Source organism: Bradysia coprophila, unplaced genomic scaffold (assembly GCF_014529535.1).
Source record: "Bradysia coprophila strain Holo2 unplaced genomic scaffold, BU_Bcop_v1 contig_151, whole genome shotgun sequence".
NCBI lineage: Eukaryota > Metazoa > Arthropoda > Insecta > Diptera > Sciaridae > Bradysia > Bradysia coprophila.
In genome coordinates, this window is record NW_023503423.1 from 1,718,653 (window position 1) to 1,738,654 (window position 20,002).

General features: G+C 35.4%; 1 protein-coding gene and 1 non-coding gene across 3 annotated transcripts in view; both read right to left on the reverse strand.

Moving 5' to 3' along the window:
* The window catches only part of LOC119074334, a 62,900-nt gene extending 43,703 nt beyond the window's left edge, over positions 1-19,197 (reverse strand). For both annotated transcript variants that reach the window (XM_037180421.1, XM_037180420.1), the window contains exon 1: positions 18,276-19,197. The gene's annotated coding sequence lies outside the window, so the exon portion shown is untranslated. The remainder of the gene's footprint in view (positions 1-18,275) is intronic.
* Positions 7,659-7,774, reverse strand: LOC119075027. The gene has a single exon (XR_005087289.1). It is a non-coding gene; the product is annotated as a U5 spliceosomal RNA (small nuclear RNA).
* Positions 19,198-20,002: the final 805 nt, after the last annotated feature.

The window sequence follows — 20,002 nt, forward strand, 5'->3', positions numbered from 1 at the left end:
TTTCCAAGTCGTCATTTTCAGTACAAATACATGAAAAATGGCATTCTCCAAACAATCAAAATCTTTCAACTTACTCTGTATGTTTCTACCTATCTATCGATGGTCGATCCCGGAAAATCCGCAGCCAATCTCCATGAAACTTTGCAGGAACCTTAGTCAGGCCATTAGAACTTAAGTTTCATTCATCATTATCCCAGGAAAAATCAGAATTTTGTGAAATTAATAAATTTTTTTTTTAATATATGATTTTTATTATAAAATGCGAAAAAGAAAGACTGCTCACTAATTAATTTTGGAAACAATTTCTCTCATATAAAAATGTAAGAGTAAATTCGATGATATGTTTGACTCCAGCGAACCTGTTGCTCGTGCAAGACTACTTGCATCATCAACCAAAGAATCTTCAAAGTGGTTGCAAGTAGTTCCATCGAGCCAATTGGGTTTGCTATTGGATAACAACTCTGCTAGAATTGCTGTTGGTCTTCGTTTAGGTTTTGGTTTATGCGAGGAACATAAGTGTGTTTGTGGTGGAATGGTTCAAAAGGATGGCTTACACGGCTTATCATGCAAAATGAAAATTAAAAAAATTGCTGCGCATGATGAAGTCAACAAAGTTTTTTCTCATGCATTTTCTTCAGCAGGATTTCCAACCATGTTACAACCGCCAGGTATGTCTAGAGATGATGGTAAAAGACCTGATGGAATGACCCTGATTCCATGGAGTCATGGTAAATCTCTTATTTGGGATGTAACCATAAGAGATACATTGGCGCCTTCATACATTAATGAATCTAGCCAGAAACAGCGGTCGATTGCGGACAACGCAGAAAGATTTAAACACAATCATTATAAGCGTTTAAAAGAAAATTATTTGTTTACTCCTCTAGCTTTCGAGACTTTAGGCTGTATGGGACCTGAAACAAAGAAATTCATTGAGAAATTAGGAAAAATTATAAAGGCCACTTCAGGGGAACCGCGATCAATGGATTATTTATTGCAGAAAATTTCAATTGCGATACAAAGAGGCAACGCTGCGTGTATTTTGGGGACTTTGGGAACGGATAGAGTAGATGATTTTTATGTTTTGTAACCTTTGATTTTTGAAAAGATCGTTTTTAGCCCCGTACGAAGTACGAAGGGGCTTATAGGATTACGATGCCGTGTGTAATTGATGGAATTCGAAGCAGACGGTAAGGGCAAAGTGTTTGCCTATGTTCATAGATAACGAATCCGCAATAAAAATTTTGTCTGTCCGTCTGTCCGTCTGTCCGTCTGTCCGTCTGTCCGTCTGTCCGTCTGTCCGTCTGTCCGTCTGTCACGTCGATATCTTGAGTAAATCAAATCCGATTTCAAATTTTTTTTTTCCCTGAAAGGTAGTTGAAATAGTGAGGCTAAGTTCGAAGATGGGCGATTTTGGGTCGACCCCTCCAGAGCTGGGGCCCCATAAGTGCTTTAACGTTTTCCAAAGATTTCTCTGGCCATTTAAAGGCTACACTTGTAAGTGATACATCAAATGAAAGGTATTTACAATACCTATCCACAAAAAAAAAGTTTATGGAAATTGGATGACCGACTCGTGAGTTAGACCCCTTGGTGTGAACTAGGTACAGGGCGGCAATCCGTTTTTGCTTGTAGGTTAGTCAAATTTGAACGGATTTAGATGGATTTTGATTTATTAGATAGGTATTGACCGTACCAATCAGGGGAAAAAAAGTTTATGAAATTCGGTTTACCGGAGCGTGAGCTAGGTCTCTTGGAGTGAGCTTATATGTGGCTACTCGGCCGTAGAGTGAAGGTGGTGTTTTTTGTTAATATCTCGAGTAAAATTTAACCGAATTTCATGAATTTTTTTTTGTTTGAAAGGTACTAACGAATGTAAAGCAGCCGTTGTACTTTCCACCTCCTAACAAAATGGCCGTCGGCCGCCATTTTGGATTTTTGTAAAATCAATATAAATAGGTGAAAATGATAATTCCAAAATTACTGATCAGTGGGAAGTGTAGTTTGTGTTACTTTTGAAAGGAACGTCGTACGGGACTTCGTAATTGCGCTATGCGCAATTTTTAAGACGTACACATTGCATAAGAATTTTACGACGTTTACGGGCGCAATAGGCTTACGGTAAGAGTAGGGCGACGGACGAAGTAGGGTCACGTGCGCAATAGATGTACGGGTTTGTACGGGGCTCAGTCGCAGCAAACGCTCCGACTGTTCTGACGGCTCGTTTTACGGGCTGCATCATTGTGTGACGCAGTCTTCGAGGTACAATTTCTAAAACGAATGATATCGCTAGAGTTGACGCTTTCAGCTTCGTTACGCAAAAATTAAATTTTACCTCAAAGACTGCGTCACACTTCTATCGAAGAGATATTTGTTGGGATTCTTAAAATTTCTAAAAATTCAGGGTATATTGGGCAGCTGGAAAAATTTGGTCACTTTCGGATAGCTAATTTTCGTCAAATTTTCGAATTTCGTCGAATTTTCGAATTTCGTCAAATTTTCGAATTTCGTCGAATTTTCGAATTTCGTCAAATTTTCGAATTTCGTCAAATTTTCAAATTTTCGTTAAATTTTCGAATTTCGTTAAATTTTCGAATTTCGTCAAATTTTCAAATTTCGTCAAATTTTTAATTTAGAACTGTTCTTAAAAGCAGTGTGGATATACTTCTAAAACGACTGATATCCCATACAAAAATCTCTTAGAGAAAAGTGTGACGCAGTCGTCGAGGTACAATTTCTAAAACGAATGATATCGCTTGAGTTGACGCTTTCAGCTTCGTTACGCAAAAATTAAATTTTACCTCAAAGATTGCGCACACTTCTCTCGAAGAGATTTTTGTTGGGATTCTTAAAATTTCTAAAAATTCAAAAGTAATCCTTAAATTCCTGCAAAAATTCTTATTATTTGTTCAACGAGGAAAGAAACATAGGAAATTACATTTTGAGGGTGTGGTTTGTGACAAGAAAGAGCAAAGCAAGAAAATGCAATTACCAATTCTTTACCCGATGTAAACACAAGCGGGTTTAGTGATGAAGAAAGAAATTCCATTCTGCTTATGATTCGTTAAACTTTTCCATACGAAAAGGTATGACTACCTCTCAAGGTTGGCCATCTCTTTTTGCCACTGTCATCCATGAAGATGAGATGAGATGTGGTATTTTCGAACAGTACTAGTAAGTGGAAAGCATCAATTTGGTGCTTTATAAATCATTTTATCAGATCGAAACAGTGGCAGAAACCCTTTGTTGTTCATTCAGCATAATGCCTGTCTAATGGCAAGCATAGTTGCCTGCATAGCATCTCTGTTTTCCATAGAGGAATTCTTTTGAAAAACAGCCTCTTCATATCATCTTATTGACTTAGTCAATAGATTGGAAAACTGAACCAACAACATAGAAATGTTTCTAACGGAGGGGATAAAATTCCTAAAGAAAGTCCTAAAAATCTGTTGTGTCTGAACTAAAAAAGCGTTCGCTCGTAGGTCTACAAAAATGTAAAAAACTAAATGTTCTACGGCTCATTCGTCATTGAGTCAACTTACATCGTAAAATGTAACGAAATTGCAGTCACAATGCCGAAAAGAATTCTTGAGAGTTAAAACCAATCACAAAATAGTAATAGAAACTGCACGCAAGTTACACATCCTTCAGCACCGAAAAAGTTGCCTGAAAGATGCCCTTATATTTAACGTGACCTTACAGCTTAACAATCTCACAACAGATAGAGTGTGTTAGTACCTAACCAATGATGTAATTCCATCAACGTTAATTAAACATGAATTGTGCGCTTCTAACCTTTCCATTATCACCTCAACCACAGATTTATCTTTCGTCTAAATACTGTTCGGGGTCAAGCGAGTTCACAAAACGTAAATACCATTTCATATGCAGATCCAATTGCCAAGATGTTCTGAACATCTAGATGTGATTGAATACACTTGGTTGGACTGTTTGATGTTTGCTTTTAATTTTGTACAGTAAAAAACACTCAAATTCGAGCACATTAATTACGTAGGATTACCAGGTTGGAGCAAGGTCGACGAAGTAAGACTAATTTTGTATCCGCCAGAAGCAGAAAAGAAGAGCGCAGAAACTTTGCCATTATACACACAAACGGAATGTCTCGAATTGAAACGAAACGAAGTCTGAAACAGTTGAGATGAGAATTTAGTCAGCCTAAATCCGGCCACTCGCCATTCATCATTCGTATAAATAAAACAAACAGTAAAACGCATTCAGACGAAGCGAAAACCATTTTCGTGTGTTTCACTGGTCACAACACACATTTCTTACACTTTATGACTCTCGGCTCTCATTCATACACGGTCTTGCATACATACACCGCTTGTGGAAAGGTCAAATGTATTTACAATCAAGAATCAACATAGGAAGAGGAAGTGCTAATTTGATTTAATAAAAATTAAATTGTCTTGGAACATTCTATCTCGCATGATATGGTACAATTTAGATCTAATAAACCCCGTCTATCCATGGATCCAATCTGTGGATATAATGTGATTAAACCGGATTTACTTCAATTCTAATCACTAAACGCTGTTTACCATCGATATTACATTGCTAAAAATAATAATAAAATCAGCTCGATGGTAAGGTGTAGCAAATTGATTTGAAAAAAAAAACAACAAAAGTTTGAAAAAACGGCTTTACGTAACAAGAACCGAAACTGGCCAATTGTTTAATAACGAAACTCTGTCATATTTCCCGTTTGACAGAAACTATGCTAGCAAACTCTGGTCCACCTACATCCATTGGCGTCTATTGGCGTACTAGTTCCTTCTATTGGTCGCTAATATCAACTTGCACATAGTAGTTATCTCCTGGGGTTTTTGATGTACTACTTCGACCGTCCCATAACAGCTTCATATTGAATTCGATACCATTTGCACCCAATCGAATCTTTGCTAGAAACAACGTTGGTCTTTTCCTTTATTGTCAAAATTGACGTTTCAAACGTCATAAAAAATAAATATTTCAAATGGTCTCAAAAATATTGATTTTGTTGCAATTATATATTCGTAAAGAGACGCAGGTTTCATCATAACTTTGCTGTTGACGTTTAAAACGTCATTTTGACATGATGAAGGCTGACTTTCGATACCAATTTACATATCTGCGCTAGGAGCTATTGTTAACGATAATTTCCTACTACTAGATGAATCCATGTATTTGTATAGTGACTTCACTGGACCATGAATTCCCGGAGCACTTTTCAATTAATAATAGATTACTATACCAGGTAAAGGGTTTTCCTTAGTGAGGGAATGGCCCTATTACTTCCCTAGTAAATTAAATCAGTTTTAGGCTACCCGTGTTAATTTTCTACTGGCTCCTACACGACGTACATCGCGATAAATGGTCGTTTACTTCACGATTTGTCATCGGTTTTCATCCGATAATTCAAAGTTAATTTCTTAATTCTTTGTACAAACATTTCAATACATTCAACATTGCAAACGAATATTTATACGAGAAAAGAGTAGACACAGAGGTAGCAGCAGAGTAAATAAAATTAACTTCCATGAAACAAACCGAAAAGATGATTCGTGAAAATGGATCTACCAAACTTAATATTATAAATAACACAGGTCGGACTATGTAATCTGAATGATACCCTCTGACGGCTTATTCTAAGTGTATAATGGCCTCAATTTAAAAGTGTATCATCTCTTGACATAATGTAAATGAGCGAACATATATGCGAAATAATGGAGTGGAGAGATGCTAATGTCATGAGTTATTTTGGGATTCAATTTATCGTTGAATTATATTGGTCATGGCACAATGCGTAAACGTATAAGTAATAAATGACAAGAAAGCGTGTTATTTATTTGATATTTTCTAGTATACATTAACTGAGTGCATCGCGTGTCCCGCAGGGAATGAAATTAAGAGTCGATATATTGAACATTTTCTTTCTTTTTAGTTTTCATTTCATTTCGCTTATAAATCGCTAACTGGTCACTTGCAAAAAACTATGACTAGTCTATCTGCAACTGGTTACCATAGATTTCCACGCCGTAATTTTCATAAAAAACAAGTGTCAAAAATAGTTATAACAAGCATCAATCTGTCACAATCCTTAGAGAATATTGTGTAAAGTAAGCGTTAGCGGCAACAAACATCATTCACATATGGCACATAGCAGACAGTTGCAAAAACATTCACAATATTACGTGACTAGTCTTAGCTTTATGCATGGGTATGTCAATCAAATCATAAGAAAAATGGAATTGTGCTTCATTTTTCTTATGATTCGCTTAACATTCACATACATTCAGATTCTTTATATGGGGATATAGTATTTGCCAATGCCTGTTAAGACGTGGCAAATGTTTACGGCCATTGTTGTTGTTAACATTTGCATTTGCAAAACTTTTCAGCACTACTTTTTTCGCCCTCTATAGTTACACTCTTTTTTCCGTGTAATAACCTTCCTCATTACAAAGAGACAAAAATAGTTCAACATGACGGCCCTAAATCCTTCCAACTCACCACTAAAAATACAACTTGACGCAAACGAATTTTAAATGTGTGCAACATGACGGAGCTAAAATTCACCTGAAAGTTTGGATCCGTGTGTAACTGTGGATTTGCATTACCTTCAGTGTTTATATACTTTGAGGAAATACGACCCCTCAGCGGAACAGATAAAAATTCGGATCCTGACTTCAGGTGAATTCATTTTTGTCATGTTGACATTACCATATTTTCTTGTGACTTGTGTTGTTGCACGTGCTGTTATATTGAATCGAATTCACCTCATCACCAGCTGCAACTTGACGCAAAAACAAATTCAATATTTATGCAATGTAACGACAGTAAATTCGCCTGAATGTAGGGATCCGTGCGTTACTGTGGATTTGCAATACCTTCAGTATTTATTACGTTGCTCATACGTCCACGATATCGTGTTAAATAATCCGTCGATATAAATTTTTTCGATAAATTATTGAGAAAAATGTATCGAAAATTTCGTGCACTGTACTCGGTGCTATATGGTGAAAAGAATAAATAAAAAGCTACAAGAAACTGTGCGAAATGTTTTTATGCGAGAAACCGTAATTCATATTCATACTAACTATCCTAAAAATAAATAAATTTTTCAGTACCCGATTCTAACATAAAATATCCAGCTAACATGCAATCTATTATTGGTTTATGGGATATCCAAATGTGTGTTCCGTTGTGTTCTACCTTGATGTTGATTCTGCAGTCTCTGTAGTATATATATTTAGATATTATAATGGAAAAACGTTCTTTAAGTAGGTATCGCAGACTAGAATAACTATTTAATTTATGCATGATGCCATTGTTAGCTCACTTAAATCGTCCCACCGAATTCTATACCTTTCCAACGCATAAATATAGAACCGAACAGTTTAGAAAACGTAAATTATCAACAGCTAAGACACGAAACCAATGGATACGGCAAGTATTAGAGTCTATTATTTATGAAATTTAACGAAACTTTTGCAAAGTTTGTGAAATTGAACGATATTCTGAGAAATTTGTGAAAATTTGAGAAGTTTAACGAAATTTCGCGAAGTTTCTGAAATTTAACGAAGTTCTTGAGAAATGTCATCACCACTTAAATGTCAATTTTTGGTCAACACATTCTTAAAACCGAGTTTTAACCATTGCGCCATGATGGCACCTTACAAAAATCGATCTTAGACTCATTAGAGTGCTCTCCACGGAAATCTTTAGTAAAAGGCGAAAGATTTGTTCGATATCTGAAGAGAAGTCAGAGTGGCCGAATGTAGAAAAATGTATTCGAAATCCTACAATCGCGCTAGAGACGAAAAAATTCTGAACGATTATCACGCTGTGGTGTAAACCCCCTTTTTCGACAATAGGGCCAAACGTAGAAGTTCTGTTTGAAACCTCACTCTCGCGGAATGTTCAAAATCCAATAAAATTTAATTTTTTTCGAATTGGGGAACGACACCCTATTAAGAGCTGTCTGGAACAAAAGATGACGTTTTATTAACATCAGACACAATGTTTCAGTTACGAGCCCCCAACAAGAGTCTCTGCACGGCTCTTAACTGAAATAGGCCTGGCTAGTAGCCACTGTCTCTACCCTATAATAAAAGTGAGTTAGGTTCAAGTTATGCAGAACCAAAGGATATCAAGTGCATATCTAAATGTAGAACGGGGACACGTCCGATTAGCGAATTATAAGAAAAATGAAATTCTCACCCATAGCTGATTTTTTCCAAAATTCGTTAGTAAGGCTTAAACCCTCTTTCGTAAATTTTTTACAAAATAATCGCCAAATTAAATACGACCTATCCCAAACAACATTTCAATTGCACACGAAACACTACAAGAACATAAACCCGCTCGATGTGTTATTTGAACGGTTACGTTGTGCACCAATTATATTGTTGGCAGTGTCTCAATAATTACAGTGAACAAGTTAAAATATCAGGAAAACTTTGTCTGTCTATTGCATCTAACGGCGGATAAATCGAATGAACATAATAATACCGACATCATACACCGACATTAAATTTATTCATGCCTTATGTGTGGGTGGATGGCGGTGGTTGTTTGCTGAACATGAAACGGTTTCGAAACAGAAAGGAAATGCAAAAAAGAAAATTTAACGAAAATTACAAAATTATTTATTAGATTCGAAAGGCATTGAATAATGGGAAAGCCATCGATCCGCTGTTCTTATTTTTAAGTTCATGTTCAATGGAAAATCGATGAAATGAATTAAATATTTACTAATTCGTGTTCTTGAAACAAAAATGATGTTAATTTGATCGGTACGGACGGAATGGGAGTGTGCGTTTGTAAATAAATTGAAAAATGATAGGAAAAATACCACTCGAATCACACATTAACCACAACACCTCGGCATTAAACTTATATAAATCGACGGATTTTTGTGTCGGATTGACCTTGTTTAATGTGGTCTTAAGTAATGATTGCTTTCAACATTGAATCAATTGAAAACATCATAATTCTATAAAAATAAAATTCTTTACACTCCAATGACCTATAAAAGAGCGATTTTGCTGTTTTCTTTAAATGTTTATTCCACCTCGTTCATAAGAAAATTTGCTTGTTAGTCTAGGCCACTTATGTCTTCTCAACTGAAGTGTTCTAAGATAAGGTGTAAAGTGGAATTTAAATTGAAACTCAATTATGAAAAATACGAAAACAAGAAAATATTTTTGGATATTAAATCCTCATCCAATTGGACGGTAGAAATGGCGCCATTTTCAAAACAAACAAAAACCGTAGGCTTGTTGGAGAGTTGAACTCACTGAAGTGCGTACACTTGTACAAATGCTCTTACGCCGACACAATTTCTAATTCAACAAATAAAACTCAAAGAAATCGAAAAATTATAATAACAATTAACAAAATATGGAATTGTACTCGTTAGGATGGTGGTGCTGTCATGGTGGTGGTGGTGGTTAGCAGTGCAAACGTGACTGACTCAAAAAAATTTCTTTTGTTCTTTGACTTTTGGCGACAGGAGGAGTTGCCGATGGTGGATATTGGTTACACCAAACTCACGCCATAAGTGCGCCAAAAATTTAAATATTTACAACTGACAGTGGGACAAACTAACACTGACGCCATACAACGAATGTCAAAAACTAAGCGTTAAAATGACTCGCTATGCGGTATGTTTTGAAATAGAAGGTCTCAGCCCGCACAAAACCTCTCGACTATGGAGCCGGTGAATTTTGTAAAGTAATTTTTCTCATTTATTTTGAGTTAACAGATTGACAAACTTCAAACTTGGCAAAACCGTCGAGATAAATGCAGTAATCTCGTTTCGGATATTTGAAATTATTTTCTGGAGAAATGAATTTTTTGTTAATTTCCTTTGCAATCACTTCGGCTACATAATGGTTTGTATACAAACTGCCAATGTTTTCTGGAAAATTCACTTTCGTATCTTTTAGAGAACATTTTTATGTGAAGTCATTTTGCTGAAAGAAGTGGATGAATAAGGTTTTCGACTGCAATTATATCTGTATGATTTTGTGGAAGCGCGTTATACATTTAGAGGCATCTTGAAATTAATTAGATTTTGTCGGTGAATAACATTCTTAATTGAAATATTCCATAATATAGTTCGTTATCTATCTATGTATAATATAAGGTTTGTTGGTTTGTTTGTATGACTGCAGACTAAAAGTTCTGAAGACTAGAAATTCTGACATAGTGACTACTGAGGAGACGTAAGGAAAAACGCTAGATTCTCTTTCAAAGTTTTATGCGTTTATGTTTTTCAATGACACGCGTTTTTTTTTGTATTTTTGCGTTTGTAGATGCGTTCTTTTAACGGGAAAACATTTCTGTAAGGGCGGGTGGGGCGCGTACAGAAATTCTATTTTTTCGTCGCCCAGTGAACGCGCCGAGTTGATGAAAGTGAATTTTGACAACTGCCGATGGAACATAAACAAAATTTATTTAATTGTTTTTACTACTTAACACACACTTAAAAATAATTATTTTTCATCAATACGGAAATCGAAAACTTCTTTACATCAGAAATGTCAAGTTTCACTGACAAGTTTATTCTTCACGGACAAAATTGGCCGTGGAGAATCTAACCTCACAGTTAACTTTGACAGTATTAACTGAGCGACAAAAGTTAACGTGAGTGAATGAATCCGTGAACATTTTGACACGTCAAAATATTTTTTGAGAAATATTTACTTTTGACGCGTGAAAATATTTTTTCAATCAAATGTGGTGGTAACGAGACTCTATCCATCTCTCTCTCTCTCTCTCTATCTCTCTGACAACAATTCAGGTGTGAAAATTTTCATATAACACTTTGTTTTGGTTTTGACGTTGATTTGTTTGTTTCGTGGATAAAAATTTTCGCTCTTGTGCATTTCGCTTTATAGGGCAGCACCTTGAGTTGTACAAAGCAATAGCAAAGAAACTACGCAATTAAATTTGCGTATGTTTACCATGTGGCTGAGTGTAACATAAGTGCCGACACAAATTCTTTAACAATATTTTGTGTAGTTTTGTTTGGTTGTCGTGTAAATAAGGGCATATCAAAAAATATGGAAAAAAGGACCAACGTTCATGTCTGATAATAATAATAAAAGATCAGACAAAACCAACAACAAATATTTCGACAACCAACAGTGCTTCAGTCCTTACAGACGAAATAACTCCAATGTGAATATACCTTTGTCAACACTTTGCTTAAACGGAGGGTAGATGTAATAGAGTTGAATAATCTTTATTTGTGATAGAACGTATTGATAATTGTACCTCGCGACGAGTGACAAGGTCATGATATCCGAAATAATGCTAACATTTTTCAATGTGAAGCCAAATGAAATTGGGGTAAGACCTTCTTATTCGACGTACAGTTCGTTTCTGTGGTCTTACATATAATCAGATTTATCGATACCTATCACAATACACATCTGGTTACAATACCTCTCCCTTCCGCTTCGTAAAGTGTATCGAAAAAACTATTCAGATAATGGACAAAATCAACGAAAGTAAAATAGTAATTGGTTTAAAAAAAGTGACGTTTTAAACGTCAAAATACGTTTCTATTCTATTTTACTAATAAAATTGAGGAAAAATAAACGATTTTGTAACTGGCCACCCATGTATTGTTCGTTTGACGTTTAAAATGTCATTTTGAGCTATGGATTAAATCGTATTTCGATCCCAACAGTTCCACATAATTTTTCATCCGTTTGTAACCAGGAAACAAATCGAGTTTGACGGTTGCAAAGAGGAAAAGCTCTTGTTCACCCAACGCACTTCAAGCATGAGTGGTACTCTAAAATCATACCCTATTTGGCAGTTGTCGACCTTGATCCCTTTTGCTTGAAGTGCGATGGTTCACACCCCATGGGAGAAACAAGAGTTAAGAAAATAAAAATTTTCTCACCTGAACTGTCGTGAGAGTGGAGAAAATATGGTTATTCACCCATCCCACATACGGTTCTGTATAATTTATATGAACCCCAAAACTTAGCGATTGATTCTGGCTGCACGTTTTACGTCTTTATAATAGAGATGTAATTTCTACATTCCATTGAAAATCGATCGGTGGGTGTATGTGTATAATAAACTACGAAACGTATCCTGGAACGTTTGAACTCTTTATTCAGAACACATTTAATTCACCGTTACACAGAACGTAAAGGCATTCAAAGAAATCACATGTATTTCGTTCAAAGCAGAAATTGGCAGTGAAATAATCAAAATCGAGTTGAAAAGCCAACCAAATTTGCTATCGTAACTCGTGGATGGCAAAATTGCCGCGAAACCTTAATAAAACTCTGATAATAAAAAATAGCTTTCCGAAAAAGAAATATCTCTCACAACAAATGCGATTTTTTTTCCCTCTTTGACATTTTGTTTAACATAACAAAAGAACGACGTTTTCATAATATGAAGCGTGGAGCTGTCAACTCTGCTTGGGGCCAACTGGAAATCTAACGTAACCAGATCTTATATTCCATATGAGACAAAAAAGGAAATTTTTGTGTGGATGTAACTGACGTCATGACATCATGAATGTGACAGGCGATCGCTTTACAGCCACGTGCCGCAAGAACGAAGCAGAATATGGTATTATGACTGATCAACGTCGCTCCGTCGGACGAAGTAAAGGATCAGCTTTTTGGTAGTCCTGTAGACCAGTGGCTAAGAGTTTTGTGCTATCATTTAGTTTACGATTCCTAGATATACCTAACTTTTTAGAGGTAAAACCCACTGTCGCCAAGACATACATATGTGCAAACACATTGCTTTGTTCACTTTGTGGTAGCTTTACTAGCAGTACCGGACTGGCTCGAAAAAGCCCATCGGGGGCTTCATGCAACTCAATTTAAAAAGGCCCACAAATTAAAAATTCTCATACAAAAATCCAAAAGGCCCATCGGGAATTCCCCGAATTCACCATATGGCCAGTCCGGGCCTGTTTACTAGACCATGAATTAGCAAGTTTGGTGGAGAGTTGAAGTTACATTTCAACTATGATTCGCTAGAGTTGTTCGTGGTGAGCAAATTAGTATAGTGTTCTTGAAGCATGGTATCAACTAACACTGTCGTCGCCATGGCCTAATGGGAAGTGGTATTTTTGAGCTATATATTAAATATTTTACTTGCAGCAACCATTGACACTTGCGATTATTTTCATTGATAAATATCTTACATAATTTTTGGAAGCTTGATATTTTAACGAAATTTTTCGAAATTTGACGAGTTTTAACGAAAGTTGACGAAATTTTTGCCAAGTTTGTGAAATTTAACGAAATTCTTATTTCCTGTCGCTCCGTACATGAAAGTGCAAGAGACGAATCATTTCAATTCATTTTCAGTGTTATCATCGAGATTTCCCGCGTACGGAATACAATATTTAGTCGATGTGAAAGATAAATACGAAAATGTAAGAGACACATCCGAAAATCATTTCTTTCAACATATCATACTTATCCATAACCATGACAAAAGTTGTCTTTGTAATCTTGTTACATGGATCGTCAAGTACACACAATTCTAATTCTTTTTTTTTTGCTCGTACAAAAATGCGATTATTGTTTGAAGTTAAGAAAAGTTTATTCTCTTATGATGTTTTCTGATCTTTTTTTCTTCTCCTCTCGTCTTTTCATTTGGCTTCAAAATTTCTGGTTAAATCAAATGAAAAATAAGAACAAGTTTTGATAAAACAACAAAATATTAAATGGCTTTTATGCCCGCGTTGAACGCCAACGATTTTCCTGTTGAACTTTTTTTTTTGTTGGCTGTGCGATGTGGAAATAATGACAGAAAATATTCGCGCTAAGCATTTTAACTTTCTCAAAGTTTATCGGTCTAAGAAGAACTTTAAATAATAATTTCGTTAAAATATTCACAGCTTTTGAGAGAGTGTGTTTTCATTTTACCGAGATTGGTGGAGGTCGTGTGCTTGAATTCACATTCAGTATCATCCTTGCCTGCTAATACCAACATTTTCGTTTAACCACGTCCGGATAATAATTTTTCATTTTGAATAATGAAACAGAAAATTCTTTCCGAAAGACGGATAATATTCGCGCTGAATAAATTATCAGCTAATTTTTAGACATATTGTTGATCCTGCGACGAAAGCCGGCAGTAATTAATTTCCATGTTCTAAATCATTTCGAGTTATTTTGGTTGTTCGCAGTAGGTTACATGGATTTAAACTGATGTAACTGTTAACAAAATGCAAAGTATTCACGAAATAGTCACTCATTCGGCTACACCTTTTCTTTAACGGATTGATCATAGTAGATTACAGCAGAGCCTATGTAAATGATTAATACATGTGGCGTGTGAGCCGAAGGCGAATCGCCTAATTTCGCACACATGTATTACTCATTCACATAGGCTCTTCTGTACTGTTCTTTAATGTGTAGGCATCCTGTGCGTTGTATTTACATTGTCTAAGATGAATACTACGAAACTATTTTGCATAAAACAGCATTTCGGAACCTTTCCACTTCTAACCATTTTGCACCAAAATTTAATTTTGATTTAGTAGGCATCGGTTGTGCACGCCATTTCGGCTATATTTAATTGACTTCTTTGTTGTTGTCATTCTCAGTTTCAGTGCAAAATTTTTGATTTTGTTGTTTTAAACTATAAATTCAGTGTGATTTTAGTGTTTTCTTAATGTTATCGATGGCAGGTGTACCAAGAAATAGTTCTGCCTGTGTAGATTCCAATTTATATCGTGGTTTGTGTGAAGTGAAAACAAAAACAAAATCATCGAAAAATGACCGACATGCACATGTAAATGATCGCGCATAGCATGTAAATCATCGAAAAACCTAACATGTAAGTTTCATTTACATTCTCATCGCAGACAATGTAAATACAACGCACAGGATGCCTACACATTAATAGTAGATTACAGCAGAGCCTATGTAAATGAGTAATACATGTGTGCGATGTTTGCGGCGTGTGAGCCGAAGGCGAACCGCCTAATTTCGCACACATGTATTACTCATTCATATATGCTCTTCTGTAATCTACTATTAATGTGTGGGCATCCTGTGCGTTGTATTTACATTGTCTAAGATGAAAACTACGAAACAATTTTGCATAAAACATCATTTCGGAACCTATCCACTTCTAACCATTTTGAACTAAAATTTCATTTTGATTTAGTAGGCATCGGTTGTGCACGCCATTTCGGCAATATTTAATTGACTTTTTTGTTGTTGTCATTTTCAAATGCTTTACGTGATTAGGCAATGTAAATGAAAATGAAACATGCCGTAACACGTAAAAGATTTTTAATTGCATAATTGAGTAATACATGTGTGCGAAATTAGGCGGTTCGCCTTCGGCTCACACGCCGCAAACATCGCACACATGTATTACTCATTTACATAGGCTCTGCTGTAATCTACTATTACTATACGTTCACCACATGTTCTGGCCGTCGTTCAGTTTAGAAGTCAGTAATTAGTTGCATTCAACAGTGAGAACCTTACCACTTCAATGTCAATTTTTGGCCTACAAATTATTAAAATCGATTTTTAACCGTGAAGCCATAATCAATGAAAGTAAATAGATAGGTATGGCCAAACGTTCAAATTTGTTCTAGCCGGAGCACATACGGATTTGCATGGCGGCACCTCAAACGAAATCATTTCTAGTGCAAATTTCCACTAGAAATAAGTTCGTTTCAGGTGGCGTCATGCAAATCCGTATGTGCTCCGACTTGTATGGACTGGCCATACCTACTTATCTACTTTCATTGGCCATAATGACACATTTTTGGTCAAATGTAGAAAAATGCAGAAGACAACATGATCTACATTTTAAGAATGTGTAGGCCAAAAAACGACCATTGAGTGGTAAGGTAGTCAAAAGATTTTAGGCTACACTGGAAGGTTACCAAGCACATTATTTGAAGATTAGGATTACTAAGTTTACTAAGCTGGTCGAAAAATCACAAGATATTATCGGCTTTAGAGAAAGTTTCGGATGGAATGCAAAAAAGACAAGTAATCGAAATCGGGGATTACTATTGGTAAATTTACCAGAATTTAGCGACTATTTGCTAAATCTTACCGAATATTTCACGAAGTTTACCAAAATTTTATAGAATTTACCGAATTTATCCAATGAATATCAACTACCAGGTATGGACTATTTTCACAGCGGAGGACATAGCGATTTTATAAACGTATTCAAACGCACTCGTTTTTATATAATTTTGACGTGAATAATGAACACGTTCAATCGGACATATTCGGTTTGTACACTCAATTTATCGATACATAAATTCGGTAAATTTTCGGTAGATCCTGTCGCCTTACAACTATTCAACGATCCACTGTTCTCGACTTATCGGTTTATTTTTAGATTGAAAATAGTCTAAAGTCTTTATTTAGAACAATTAGCGGTTTCCGTAAAAACTATAAATTCTCAGACGATATTGCATTGAATAATTCATTTGAGCCGATTTTACACTTCGAAACAATAAACTTTATCTTATTTGATATCCGCTTTAATTGCTCTAATGTAATATTAGAGTGTTTATTCAGGCGACTGTGAAATTTTCATATAAATAAATCCGTAGTCTCAATATCATCAAGATGTAAATAGACAGACGTCACAGCGAATTTTGCCGAGTCATTCATAAACCAGCACAAAAAAAAGTCTCGATAAAATGAATGAGAAAAAAGTATAAAAATTAGCCGTTAAGCGTTTGAACACACAATTGCTGAAAAGCGAACCATAGAGCTAGAATCCAAAACTTTCAAGTTACGAATTTAGGATTGTTTTTCTATTGGGCCGTGAATCACATTTACATCCGCTTTAACTGATAATGAGGAATTATTTACATAACACGGTAAGATTATACTCTCATTTTTGCAGTTTTTTGTCTTTATTTGACTTACTTTTTGATCAAATTGGTTTCACTTGTCACACGTTTCCTCATAACTACAACAAGTTGTGAAATTGTTTTTATTATCAAATCGTGACAGTGTGTCACGATGTGTTTTTCAACATCGGCTTTGCCTCGCTGTAACACCTAGTAACAGAAATAGCAAGGGTTGTAGGCTCAACATTCATTTGCCGGCAAACATCGCACTCCAATAACAGGAGGCACAAGAACAGATTTTTTTAACGGTCATTTGGCCTCTTTTTTTATTATGGAACATCCGTAACGCAGTGGCCTATGCCTACAAAAAAAATGAATTTATATGAGAATTTTGGACTACTTCGCCGTGGAGGCCCCTCAAATTCTGTTCTCGTGCCTGTTCTTGGAGTGCGTTGCTGCAAACAGAGATATAGGTTTGACCACGAGTTAGAAAATCTGGTGATGAGTTGAAATTTCATTTCGACTATGATTCGCTAGACTTGTTCGTGTGCAAATCGGTAAAGTGTTCTTAGAGCATTGTATCGAGTACCACTGTCGCCATGGCCTGATGAGAAATGGTATTTTTGAACTGCATATTAATGCAAAACGTCGAAGGACGTCTTTATAGATTTTCTCTCAGATCGAAACAGTGGTCGAATGTCTTATGTTCGATTCGACATTTTGTCTGTCTAATGACAGGGATTCGTTGTTGATGTGCTTAGCATTCGATTCAACCACATATAATTGATGACTTAGTCATCTGGTGGTTGAAAATTCAACAAATGTAGATATATTGCACTTCGTATCTATAGAAGAATCAACCCAAGTCGCATATGTCCATAAAAAATTTTCATTTGTTCACGTGCAAACCTTTGCTTTGATATAGGTTTGTTTCAAGGTCATTTGGAAATGTCACAATTCATCCACAGACTTAACCTCAACTTTCAGGCTGACGAAAATTTTAACGAAAGAAATTTGTTGACGTTTCGGTTATGTTCATGTATGTGGATGACATGATTGTCGTTCGTGTTGTCAAAGTTCGGGTTAACAGTTATTTAGAACAAGTCTATATCAGAGATTGTCATAGAAAATAGTACTCTATTTGACAGCTGTCATTAGAAGTACTTTTGCTTGAAGTGCGTTGGACTAGTACATTTTCTGTTACGCACTTTTATCGGAAAGGGTTTCCTAACGCAGCAGGCTACCATGTAAGCGTTCCAATCTCAGAAGATCGGATAGACGTTTTCTTTCCGTTGCATTCAACAACTTGTTGCATTTCAGTTGTAATTAAAAATTGCATGTGAACGTATTTCATATAAATGTATCGATACACTTAAACAGCAAGTATATTTTTCCATAAACTAAATTTAAAAAAAAAACTTTTGTTGCTTACCTTGGGATATTTTAATACTTTAATTTTCAATTGAATTTTTCATCGGCTATTAACGGTTAGGTGGTTTTCTTGATTTTGTGTGAAAAAAAATCCCCTGATTATTTTTTTCTTCGTATAAGTTGATTGGCAAGACTGAATGCCTCAGTGCAGAACCGGTATATTATAAGAGCTATGTATAATGTACACACTCAGTCAATGGTATTTCTTTGTTATTGTTTTGGTTTTCAGTTCGAGGTATGTATACCAAAACGAAAAAAACTTATCCACTTTACAGTCAGCACCACATAATATTTGTAACCATGAGAAAGATATTGCAATGCTGGTTGCTGGTTTTTTATTTACTTCACAATCTTTTTACAACACTCTGTTGAAGTCGGCTTAAGTTCAAATTCAACACGAAAGATGAAGAGTTCAATTCACGAGATTTTGATTTTTTTATGTAATCAGATGGTTCTTTTTTTGTCTATTTGTGTAAATAATTATACACCGAGTCGATCGTTGGTAGTTATATTTTAGACAAATATAATTAAACTGAGTAACAAAAACTGATTTTTTTTAAAAACATTTTCTTCTTGCAAAACGATTCACTTTTTTGTCACATTCGTTCAGTTATAAATATGTACGAATCACCGACCACATGTAAAAAATTTACAATTATTTACTCCACACAATCGACTGAGAGAGAGGAAAAAGTGGGCTAAAATCTATAAGACTTTAAGATTCAATTTTTTTTTTGTTTCTTTCGTTTTCAATTTCTCGCAATTGTGATTTTTGTAAGACAAAAAAAATTTATTTTATTTTCAAACAATTTTTATTTGTTAGTTCTTCAGTTACAACAAAACCGATTGCATCTGAATTTATCTGTATTCCGTTCAGAGTGCTGCCTTCTTCTTATGAAAAGAAGACGAAGACTGGTGATTCTTCAACGAAAATTGAATGATATGCAGTATATTGCTTCATACAGATACACACACATAGGCACACAAAGTCACACTCTCATTCATGTTAGGGGGCATCCATACTGTACGTAACGCGTTTACTGTCGATTTTTTTTGTGTCTATTTTTACGTTTTAAACAAAGTGACTATTTGCACCGGCGGTAAATGGTACAGTTGGGATCAAAAATCACAGGGCTTATTATTTATTCGGAATATTTGAGGGAATTCTGAAGAATTTCTATGAATTTCAAAGTGACTTTTTAAACGTCAAACGAAAATAAATATCGGAAGTGGACAAAAAATCGTTTATTTTGGTTTGACGTTTGAAACGTTATATTATTTGACAGATACAAAACCCCGACTTTTCATCCCAACTGTCACAAAAAGTCTATATTGGTTGCGTATTTCCAACATTGTTCCTAACTTATGAATCCTTTTTTTTAACGAATTTGAAACTTTTAGCATGCATTAGAAAGATTTCACTATTATGTTGCAGTTGCGATCAAAAGTGGTACTTTTCTATTTGTCAATGTGACCCTTAATCTCAAACGAAAATAAAAGATTTTGTGACCACTTCGCATATTTATTTTGGTCTGTCGTCACTTTATTTAATTAATTATTGCTTCTAAAATATTCCGAATAATAAGTAGGTCCTGTGGAAAGGACCGTCTTTTGATCCCAATTCCTGACAGAAAATAATGTGTTACATCACAGGAAAATTGATTTTTCACAGCGGAGGCAAAAAAAGAGACATTTTCTAACCTCAGCTGAGACATTCGGAGCCTGTGA